A 12,038-nucleotide genomic window follows, 5' to 3' on the forward strand; every position below is an offset into this window, starting at 1 on the left:
TCCAGGTTTTATCTTCTCCATTGTTGTTCCATTTTCGTTCTTTAATTATATTTTTTTAACAATGTGTTGCACTTGACTGGTATTTGGTTGGAGTATCATTTATTTGTCTTAGGGACAACTGTTATTTCAAGTTTGGGGGTATGCTACGAGCCATACCTATTCCAACCAGTTTTCTCATCTCCCTGGTATGATCTTTCCATTTTTCTACACATTGAGGACAATGTGTAGTTCAAGTTTGGGGGTATGGGAGACACACACACACACACACTTTGTCCAAAAATTTAAAAATGCATGTTGATGTTATTCTTGAGACTTTGGTTGATCTAAAAGCTGTGATTCGAATTTCATTGGTAAGCTTAGAATGTTGAACACATGATCTGATGGTCAGAATTCTAAGTCTTGTTACTTACTTTCGGCATTTGAGAATTTACTTGTTTCGATTTGAACTGCCACAAGCACATTAGCATATATTTTGTGAGGTATGACATGTGAACCTGATTGTGTATGCTTTCAATGTCTTGGGTGAAGCTGGGTGACTTGTGGGATAGATACTTTGGCATATAAAAAAAACAAAATTGATTATTTTGAGTTTTTCATTGAGTAACTGGACCTCTTACCTCATTAAGTACTGAGTGTTCATGTTAAAATGTGAGAATTTTAATTTGGTTAAAGTCATAGGTAGTTTGGTTTCATAGCTTTTTTTTTTACTTGAGTTAGTAAGCCCATAGGGGTGTTCTTACACCTAATGCCCTAAAAAATCTGGTTTGGGAAGCATTGGCCTAACATTCGTTACATGGGTCAATTAGAAAGCTTAAGGGAACCAAGCATTGCATAGCCAGAGCAAAAAGAATAAAGAAATAATGATCTTATTGTTATGCCATAGTATTCAGTCCGATGAGAATCCCAGTGAACTTTGAGGTATTGAGTCATTGAACATTAGGAATAATTTGAAGCTTCATAATTATGTGTTGGTTCACTTTACATTCAATTGAATTTATGATGCCTCAGCCTATCATTTGTAAGTAGACTTTGGAATTCCAATTCATTTTGAAGATGGAGTTTACCCTTTTAAGCTTGCTAATGAATGAAAATCACTGTTTTAAGTGTGATACTTCAATCTTATGGATGACATGAATTTTGCATAATGTTTGTGGGTAACATTTCTATTAAACCCTCACGAGACATCATTCGTCCTACTAGGAATGCCTAGGGGTTTAAAAGGCTTGTTGCATACGCTAAATGCAATCGTGTTTCCTATGATAGAGGAGGCAGAGTAGTTATTGTTTTATGCTATTTTTATTTTTAGTTTCGTATTGCTAAGAGACTAGCAATATGTAAGTTTTGGGGTGTGATAAGTGTTGAATGTTACATATTCTAGCCCCTTAATTCACATATGTTAATCTCTTAGTTTTGCTATAGCTTTATTTTTTGTGTTGTTTTTGTGTTTTCTTGCAGTTTTTAGTTTTTTGAAGAAAAACAGGCGTTTCTGGCAAGTTCTATCACAAAAAGATATTTCTGGGAAAAGCTGGAACTTTGGGATTGAGCGTGCCAGAGTAGGCTCGAGCGCATCAGCGCTTGAGTGCAGTCATGCGCCCAAACCAGTAGGATCGATCGCATTATGCGCACTGATGTGCAAATTATAATTACTCACAAGCGCACGAGTCGTGTGCAGTACAATGTGTGCAAGTGCGTGGTCGAACCACAGAAAATTGTGTCGTAAAAACTAATTCTTATCTAAACTAATCCTATTTTAACCTAGTTCCGAATTTTGGACTTTTTGAATAAAGAAATAACCATACATAAATTAAACAAAATGACAATAATCAAATGATGAACGACTAAGATTTCAAAATTCACCTCACCAAATCAAAGTACACAATATCATGTTTAGTTCATACATATCCGACAAGCGATTAGACCTAATGCATGTTCTATTGTTTTTATAAAATCCTATTGAATCATTCAATGAATCCATCTCTATTACAAACAACAATGAATATCCAATTGAGATCAAATCATTCACTGTATCTGTTTGATATACAAATCACAATGGATATAAGTCTCAATCAAATCATTCGATGTATCTGTTGGATGAAACATAATGAATATCGAACATTTTCACGATTTATAAAAAACAATCAATCACAATTTTGTCACACAATTGAATTGAAACGAACATATATTACATTAAACAACGGAATTGTAACGCCCCGATATTTGAGCTAGCAAATATCGAAGTCGTGACGCTGCAACTTTAGAAAATACAATCTGACAATGGAGTATGTATATATATTTTTTTTTCTTTTTTTATGACCTAGGAATAACTTACACAACACAATTGAGTTGACTAAAATACATTGAAGTGATATTTTATTTAATAAAAATAGAAACATGGTTTGCATTACAACATATGTACACACTAGGTGTACCAAATATATGCCACAGACGGCACCAAATTAATATAGTAATATTTATTAAGTTCACACACATCACCATACGTAATAAAAGTGATTAACATAAATAAGATTTGCTCCATAGAGTAAGCATCAATCTTGCTGCAGATGGTCTATCAACTATCAAAAATAGTAAAAGGACCATCGTCCTCACTTTCTATTCTTGCATCAAGCTCTATGTAAAGCTGGCATTATCATATTTACATAGGCAAACAAGTGAGTAATCTATTTTCCTAGAGAAAAAGACTAAAAAGACTAGTTTGAACAAGTAAGATTAAAGGCTAAAATATATAATAATGAATGAGTTGCGAATGCAGCGTAATGACAGATTAGTTTGTGTTTTATGATAATCTTTCTTCAGACTTCTTGTCATGAGCTCTCAACCCGCTTACGTCCGTTATGTCTCTCACACTTTAGAGGTTTACCTGTTTGGTGCTAGCAACTACATCGCCCCAGCTTAGTTATATATTCGGCTTGTTGGACGGTTATATACCCCCATCCATTGAGATATCGACAGTTCCTCGCACAATCCACCCAGCTTGTTCTTAAGGTGGCTATCTTATCAGCCCATTTTATTAGACACATTATGCAACAGTTGTATTGCAAAATTATATTAAAAAGACAAAATAAGAATTCCTATAACAATAAAACAGAACTAATATTTAGTAAGTATATCCATAGTTACACTCCTTAGTGTAGAATTCTGCTCCACTTCTGCATATAAATACATACATACAAACAATATTTACATATTAGTTCATTCTCAAATAATATCATTGTTTAAAGACCCTCATCTTTTTATATTTATTTATTATCCGTCACTTCATCTTTACTTACTCATTTTATTATATTAATCTAAGATAGTCACTTATAAATAGCTTTTATGCCTGAATTCGTTTTTGGTGACGAGGCTACTGGTCAGGATCACTAAATACAAACTAGTATTATAAATAATATATATATAAAACATGACTCATATTTTAGAGATGAGACCAATGGTCCGTACCTATCAAAGTATAAATCAAAATTTAAATGACAATAAAAGAAATGACTGAATGTAGATACTGAATTCATATTTCGGGGATGAGACTAATAGTTCGTACCGCCAAAAATATGAACTAAAATTTAAATGACAATAAAAGAAATGTCTGAATGTAAAAGTTATAAAGTAAATAATATATAAATAATATCATAAGCCCTTAATTGATTTTGTCCATTAACTCATTATTATTAAATGACAATAAAAGAAATGATTGAATGTAAAAGTTGTAAAGTAAATAGTATATAGATAATATCATAAGCCCTTAATTGATTTTGTCCATTAACTCATTATTATTAATTCACTTGTATCAATTTATCTCTCCTTTACATCATACGCTGATTGGGTCTTATACAATTAAATGAGAACAAGTGATACAAGTAATAAATCATGATATTTATACAAGAAACACTTACCCAGTAATCCTTAGAAGTAAAACTCCACCAAATCTTCTTTAGGTAGCTAGTTTAGAAAAATAAGAACACTTGAACACTACAAGTAAGATCTAGGCTATATGGTATTTGACTTAGAACTAAGAAATAAAATGAAAGGAGGAGCAAATAGAGGACTCTGAGACGAACATTTTATATTTTTGGTTCAACTTCATCCGAGTTCCTTTGAGTCTATTTTTGACCCGTACAAAGTTTCCGATTCAATTTAGACTTTAACTATTTGCATTCCCATTTGGCCACTTGCCTTATTAAATTATTATTATCATGATATTTCCCATAACCCTCATTACTAGAAGACTTTAAGCTTTCAACAAAGGTGGCTAGCCTTGGTATCTTTCTTTAGCACTTTTAATCTCATTAGACAGCATAAAAATTAAGACACTGTTTCTTAGGCTAAAAACTTAAAAGCTTCAAATTAATTATGACTTCACTAAACGCCAATATAAATAATTTATTTACTAAATTGGGTTTAATTATGCCCATAAACATATTAGTGAAGCTAAATTTTAGAATTGAAGTGATATACAAAAGGGGTCAAAAATAAATGTAATATACCTTTTAACACTAAATAGTTATTTAATATCATTAATCCACATATCATTGTTCTAATTTATTTATTTATTTTTTTAATCTATTTAATATTATTTAAATGAGAGTTTTAAAATCTAGGTCGTTATAGGAATTGTATGAACAAATCATAAAAATATGCAAACAAATCAATGGTGAGGCTTCATCTTCAACCTTAGGTGAAGATTTAGCCTCTCATGACAAAATAAATTATAAAGAAATTGAAATACTTCATTGAAATTAACGAACTTACAAAAAAATTGGAGTTCAAAGCTCCACAAACCTAGAAAAGTCAAAAATTGACAAAGTACGGCGCCCCTGGCGCGTCTTCGTACATTTACAATAAGAAAAATTGATATTTATAATGTTTAGTTAGGGTTTCAGCGCTGCCAGGTCGGATGAGTGCACTCGATCTCACACGAGGTGCGCTCGATCGCACTTGTGCATCACTTTCCACTTTCGATTGGAGCATGTACGCTCGAGCGCACTACCTTTCGGAATTAGCTTACTCTTGTGAAACATGACTTTGTAGATCTTTGCATTAGCTTTTCAATGACACCAAGATCGCTTCAATCCAAACTCTACAACTTTAGATATGGCCTTTTTAGTGGGACTCGTCAGGTGCGAATCATCACTTGATCCAAATTTGCTGCCAATGCTCCCTAAAGTGTCTGAAGCCCTAGAATTAATGGAATGTGTTGCATTTTTTCCTTTAAAGGCACAGTTTTCCCTTAGCAACCTACAAAATACTAAAACATCAAAACTAACAAAAAAATTAGAAAATAATAAAGCTAAAGGCTTAGCAAACATAAATTTAGGGGTCCAAACATGCAATATTTGGCACTCATTATGCAGCATTTTGCGATCGAGTGCACTCATCCGCTGGGCAGCAGAGGACATGGTTTGACACGGTTTTGCATGGTTTCAAAATCTAGAATCCGATTCCAACTTAATTTTTGAGTTGTTAGGCTGCACTAGAACGTCTGTGGTTGATCAAAACCCTATAAATAGATCCTCAATTCATCCAATTGAAAGGGAGAAGAGAGAGAAGCAGACTCAAGCTTTGGGAGAAGATTTGGAGGCTAGAAGGGTTTATCGGTTTTTCTTCTTTTTCTTTTTATTTTCTTTTTATGAGGATGATTCTCATCCAAATTATGTGTAGCTAATACTTTAGTTAAGACTCGATTGAAGCCCTAATCATGTCTCTTTAAGATTTCAATATTGGCGCCTTTGCCACAATTATATTTTTGATACTTAACTTGATTATTTCCTATGTTATTTAATTCCTCACTAGGGGTGCAAAGGCGGGCGGTTTTTAACCGCCCGCTAACCGCTAACCGCCTAACCGCCATAACCGCCTAGCGGTTAGCGGTTAGCGGTTATTGGGTCTACTAACCGTAACCGCTAACCGCTAACCGCCTTTTTATATAATATATTTTTATAATTATAATTATAAAAATATTTATACATATAACATAATCACTTGATCATTAAATCATAATTTTTTTTAAAAATAATTAAATCACAATTTGAGTATTAATATATTATCACTATAATTTATATGATTATATCACATGAGATTGATTATTAAATCATTTGATTATATAATAACAAATTATACATATATAATATGACATAACTCATAAGTATACCAATTCATACTAATACAACAATTAAATATCTAGAGACTTATTTCCAATGTATATTATAAACCTATAAGTCTATATAAGTCTACATATGTATATAAATAATATAAATGTATAATATCAATAGTTAATCATATGATTCAATGACAATTCAAATACTTTATTCAAAACTTCAAGTGAATCATATTATTAATGTACAATGATGATATGATTCGTATAATATCAAATTAAGTTATTGACATTGGATTAAATAATGACCAATGTGTTACTTATAAACATAATTTAAGTATTAATGTATTATCATTATAATTTTAGTAATTTATATATTATCACTATAATTGATATGATTATATCACATGATGGCTTGATCATTAAATCATATGATTATATAATAATAAATAATACATATATAATATGACATAACTCATAAGTCATAAGTCTACAAGTTAATCATATGATTCATGTACAATGATAATCACAATTGATTCAATTGAATTAAACAATATGTTACTTATAACTACAAGTCTACAATTTAATTAAAGCATTATTAGATACTTTAGGAATTTAGGATTTAGGAGTTTAAACATTACCATTTACCATTAGATATTAAGTTCAATTCAAAGAAAAAAGATTATAAGTAAATATGATAAGAATTTAAATAATTAATCATATGAATCATATGATATAATTTAATGAGACTATATGATTATATAATATCAAATTAAGTAATTGACATTAGATTCAACAATGTGTTACTTATAATCACAATTGAAGTATTAATGTTTTTTTTTGAACATTTTTTAGAAAAAGAAATTTAACCATTTTTTGAAAGAAAAAAAAAAAAAATTAACAATTTTGAACAATTTTGAATTTTATATATATATATATATATATATATATATATATATATATATAATTGCTTATAGTTATATTATATGCATATTGAATAATATAAATGTATAAGATAAATACTTAACTATATGATCCAATTACAATTCCAATGCTTAATCAATTATTCATGTACAATGACAATGACAATGTGATTCATATAATATCAAATTAAGTAATTGACATTGGATTAAACAATGTGTTACTTATAACTACAATTGAAGTATTTTTGTTTGTTTGTAAGTTTATAAGATCAACACTTAATCATATGATCCAATGACAATTCAAATATTTAATCATAATATTTATATACAATGACAATGTGATTCATAAAATGTCAAATTAAGCAATTAGCATTAGATTCAACAATTACTTATAACAACAATTTAAGTATTAATATATTTTTCATTTTTTTGAACACTATTTTGACAATTTTTAAACCATTTTATGAAAAAAGAAATTGAACCATTTTTTGAACAAATTTTTTTAACAATTTTTTGACCAATTTTTTGAACCATTTGTTGAACAATTTTTAAAATTGAACAAGCCAAAACTACGTCGTTTTAATACCCATATATATTCATCTCTTCCTAACCTTAAACTAAACCTAATCAATCTCATTCCTAGAGGTTTGTTAGTAACGAAGATTATTATTTTTTGAATTGTCATAGTATTTTAATTACAATACAATTATATTAAGCACTTTTTGATATGTGTACATGCTTGTGCCTTAATATTATTATGTTTAATATTATAACTTTTCTTCTTTTGATGTCCACAGGATTTGCTAGAGGACCAAATGAGAAGATTGATGAAGTTTTAATGTTTTATTTGACTATTTGTATCATTTAAGCTTTTATTTGAACTTATTTTATATGCTTTGTGTTGAACTTTTTATATATATATTTTTTTTATATGTTGTGATAGTTATCTGAATTCTGAACTTTTTTTTGTATGTTGTGTTGATTTTTTTTTTTTTTCCTAAAAAAAAAAAGTTAACGAGTTATGATTTAATATTTAAGGAAATTTTTTTTTAAGTACAAGTAAATGTAAATTTTGGGTCAAATATTTTTGATTTTTCAATATGGGCTCTTTTTATAGCAATTGGGCACAAGAAGATATTAAAAATACAAGAAAAAAAAATAAGGGTAAAAAAAAGCCCAAAAAGCCAAAAAAAAAGGCTCAATTTTTAAAAAGCGGTTAGCGGGCGGTTATCTATTTCACTAACCGCTAACCGGCCACTAACCGCTAACCGCTAACCGCTAACCGTAACCGCCTTTGCACCCCTATTCCTCACATGAATGTGCTTGATCATCATATGCATGTGGTATGGACTTGTTACTTAAGTCAATTTGGATGACCGAGTCCTGAGCTTAATAGAGTGACAAAAGAACCCCATCACAGGTTCTTGGATTAATCAACATGGAGAATTGGGAGTAGATACCTACCCTAGGCTTCATGTGGTTGTCGATTTCCATAGATTTATGCTTTCTTGAAAAATAACTTAGTGCCAGGCTAAATCCTTTGAGAGAGAAAAGAATTAGAGTAGATACCATTCCTAATTCGTTGCTTAGGAAAATCAATAGCTTAAAGAGTAGATACCATGTCCTTAGGTTGACAAACATTGGGTATCTTGATATAATTGGAACATTGACATATTGTTTATCTTATTTGAGTATGGGTAGCGGTAGAAATCAAAACTCTACCATTTCATTCTTATTATTTCAATTCAACCTTTTATCTGGTTTAATTCAGCTAATTAAATTAGGTAATTACTTTTAAAGCATAATTTATACAATCCTTCTGGGAATGATCTCGTACTTGCTTTTTATACTATCGTTTTGATCTTGTGCACTTGTGAGTAAAACTTACAATTAGTCACCTATTAATTTAGGTGGATAATTGAACAACAGGGTGTGAGAAAGGCAAAACTACAAATGTTGACATCTTGTTTAGAGACTGTGAACATGAAGGAAGATAAAACTTTTGTTGACATTTTCATGAATTAAGTAAGATTGTGAACTCAATGCGAGGGTTTGGAGAAAAGGTATCTAAAGTAAGAGTGGTTGAAAAAATTCTTCGATCACCTCCTCCTCGTTTTGATCCCAAAATAACAGTTGTTGAAGAAAGCAATGATGCATAGTTGCTTGATGTTGATGAACTGGTAGGATCTCTCATAACTTTTGAGAGTAGGAGATTTTCTCCCAAAGCAAAGAACATAGCACTAAAAACCACTAAGAAGGAGAAGGTAGTGGTTTATGAGGAGTCAAGTGAAGAAGAGTCCTCTGATGTTGAACCAATTGCTCTGTTGACCAGAAACTTTCAGAAGTATTTGAAGAGTGTGAAGCGAATAGGTACGAAATAAAATGAGTGGCCAGTGAAAGAAGAGCCTTAGAAGGATACAAAGGATAAATTCTATAAAGACAAGAGAACTTATATTCCTCAATGTTATGAATGTCAAGGATTTGGTCACATCAGGACTGATTATGGGGACCTGAAAAGAATGATAGAGCAAACATTATGAATGCATCCATGAGTGATGAATCAAAGTCAAGTGACTCCGATGTTCAAAAAGGAAAGAAAGTGGCATGTATAGCATTTCTAGCACTATTCAAGGCTCAAGTGATTCTGGTTTTGCAGAAATAGATGGCGAGTCCTATGGGGAAGATTCATACGAGGGATCAGTGAAACGCCGCAATCATCATCTATCACATGACATTCGTGTCAGAAATTGCACAGATGCTAGGATGAAATGCAAAGATCTCCTGAAGCAACTGGCTGCAGTTGAAGAAGAAAACTTATCCCTTCAAAATCTATTGGATTCAACCTACAAAACTAAGAAATCTCTGAAGGTTGAGGATAAATCATTAATGACCAAATTGTTTGATACTAACAAAATTTGTGTGAGTTGCAGAATAAAAATCAGTTTCTGATGAACAAAATGGATGGGATCAAGGATTTGGAAAAAGCCCGGAAAGAGTGCTCTCTAAAGGAATCTCCCTCATCTAAATTGGATACCATATTGAGTATGCGAAGGCCTTTCGGTGACAAACATGGAATTGGATATAATTAGAATGTCTCTTCAAAAATTGAGTTAGCTTCGGAAAAATTGACTAATTTTGTTTCAGCTTCACATGTTGTATCAAATAGTCTCGATAAAATTGACTAAAGGAGGGAGTGGAATGGTTAATAAACCTCCTTTCATTCTAGGAATGAGAAGGTCCAGTGGACAAATCTCTCTTGCTCCCATGAGGAGAACTCCTTTTCAAAGAAAAGTTCCCACTTGTCATTTCTGTGGCAAAAATGGTCATATCCGACCATACTGCTACCAACTTTCTCATAAAACTCAAAGTGAAAAAAACTCTAATGATTATGAGAATGTAACTCATAATGACTCCTTTAACCAAATCATTTCCTTGATGAAAGATATTATCTTTAGGTTGGACAAACTTGAAGGTAATCAGGGTCATTTCTAGGTTGGGTTGGGGTACATGGCTAGTTCTCCTTGCTTTTTGTGTTATATTGTGTTCTAGCCCATGTGTTGTGTGTGGCAGTTATTTCTGTTAAGATATCATTCCCTCTCCTTGAGTTTTGTGTTTTCCCTGTGATGAAATAAGATGGTTCTTTTGTCCAAATTGATACAATGTGAGCACAAGTGATCTAAGTGCTTTCATTTGTGGTTATTCTTGAGCATGTTTTTTGGTTGTCAATCTATCTAAGGCATTTCCCTGATAGCACAAGTTTCAAAACTAGGATATATATTTTTTTTTTCTTCAAGTGTCTCATGCCTATCCAGTTTGAAATTTTGTTTTTTTGATCTTTATGCAAATTGACCCCATATGTCTGAAACTTTCTGGCCAGCAAGTGTCAAAGTTTTCTCATTCACATTACTTTTCAACAGTATTATTTTTTATCCTAAAATTTGTAACCTAAAATTTTCTTGGTATTGAATATCTTCACAAGATTTTATCAAACAAACTTGAATTTTTAGCTTGTATTGCTGTTTTCGGGTAAGCCATTATTTGCACATGTTGACCTCATAAAAGAGAACAAGCTTCATGTGTTTCCTGCTGTCCATTCACCAAAACTGTTGTAAGATCTGCCCTTCTTTTATAATTTTTTTTTTTTAAAAAAAAGTCTGAAACAATAATATCTATTTTTGGTCATTTTTTTGGTATTTTAAAAAAAAAATTAAAAAAAAAAACTATTTTTTCATAATGTTATTTTTTAAAATGTCATTTTTTTTTTTTTAATTTTTAAAAATTATAAAAGAAAACAAAAGTTGGACATGGGCAAAACAGTTCTATAATCCTTTTATGAGAGCGTCATCTGTGTGGTCATTGCACAAAACAAGGATTTTGTGCAATCCACTCAGAGTTTGACACATCATTATTGAAAGAAAATTGCAAGAAAAATATATATGAGCAAAACACTAGATTATTTCTCTCACAACCATTTGAACCACCACTCGCCTTTGTTTGCCGCCAACGTTGCCGCCTCAGATCACCTCCGTCAACCACGTGGGGTGGCGCCAGCCACCCCCGACGGAGAGAGAGGGAGAGAGATCCGGCGGTCTTTTGGGGCGGCGCGCGGCCAACCCCTGGCCAGATCTGGGTGGCGCCGTGTAGGGTGGACCGCGGGGCCACCCCAGGCCATTGGGTGGCCGGTGATGCTATGGCTTGTTGGAGATTCGCGATGCCGTGGGTCTTGAGGTCCGACGATGTTGCGGGTCAACGATCGGCGATGTAGCGTGGCTAGGGCTCCGGTTGTCCAAGGATCGGTGGCTTTGCAAGCGTGGAGACTGGCAGCGTTGCAGTCTGGTTTGGAGGTTTAATAGGGTGGCTTGGGTCCTTGACAGCGGTGGATCGTGAGGCAACTCCAGCAACAGTTGTTGGGTCTTCGTCATGGATCTCGCCATGACCCACCTCAAAACCTGCCTGAAACCATCGTGACCCACCTCAAAACTGGATTCTAATGCTTCAAAACTCGTTTT

The sequence above is a fragment of the Corylus avellana genome, chromosome 2 (genome assembly GCF_965113065.1).
Source record: "Corylus avellana chromosome 2, dhCorAvel1.hap1.2, whole genome shotgun sequence".
NCBI classification, from domain to species: Eukaryota; Viridiplantae; Streptophyta; class Magnoliopsida; order Fagales; family Betulaceae; genus Corylus; species Corylus avellana.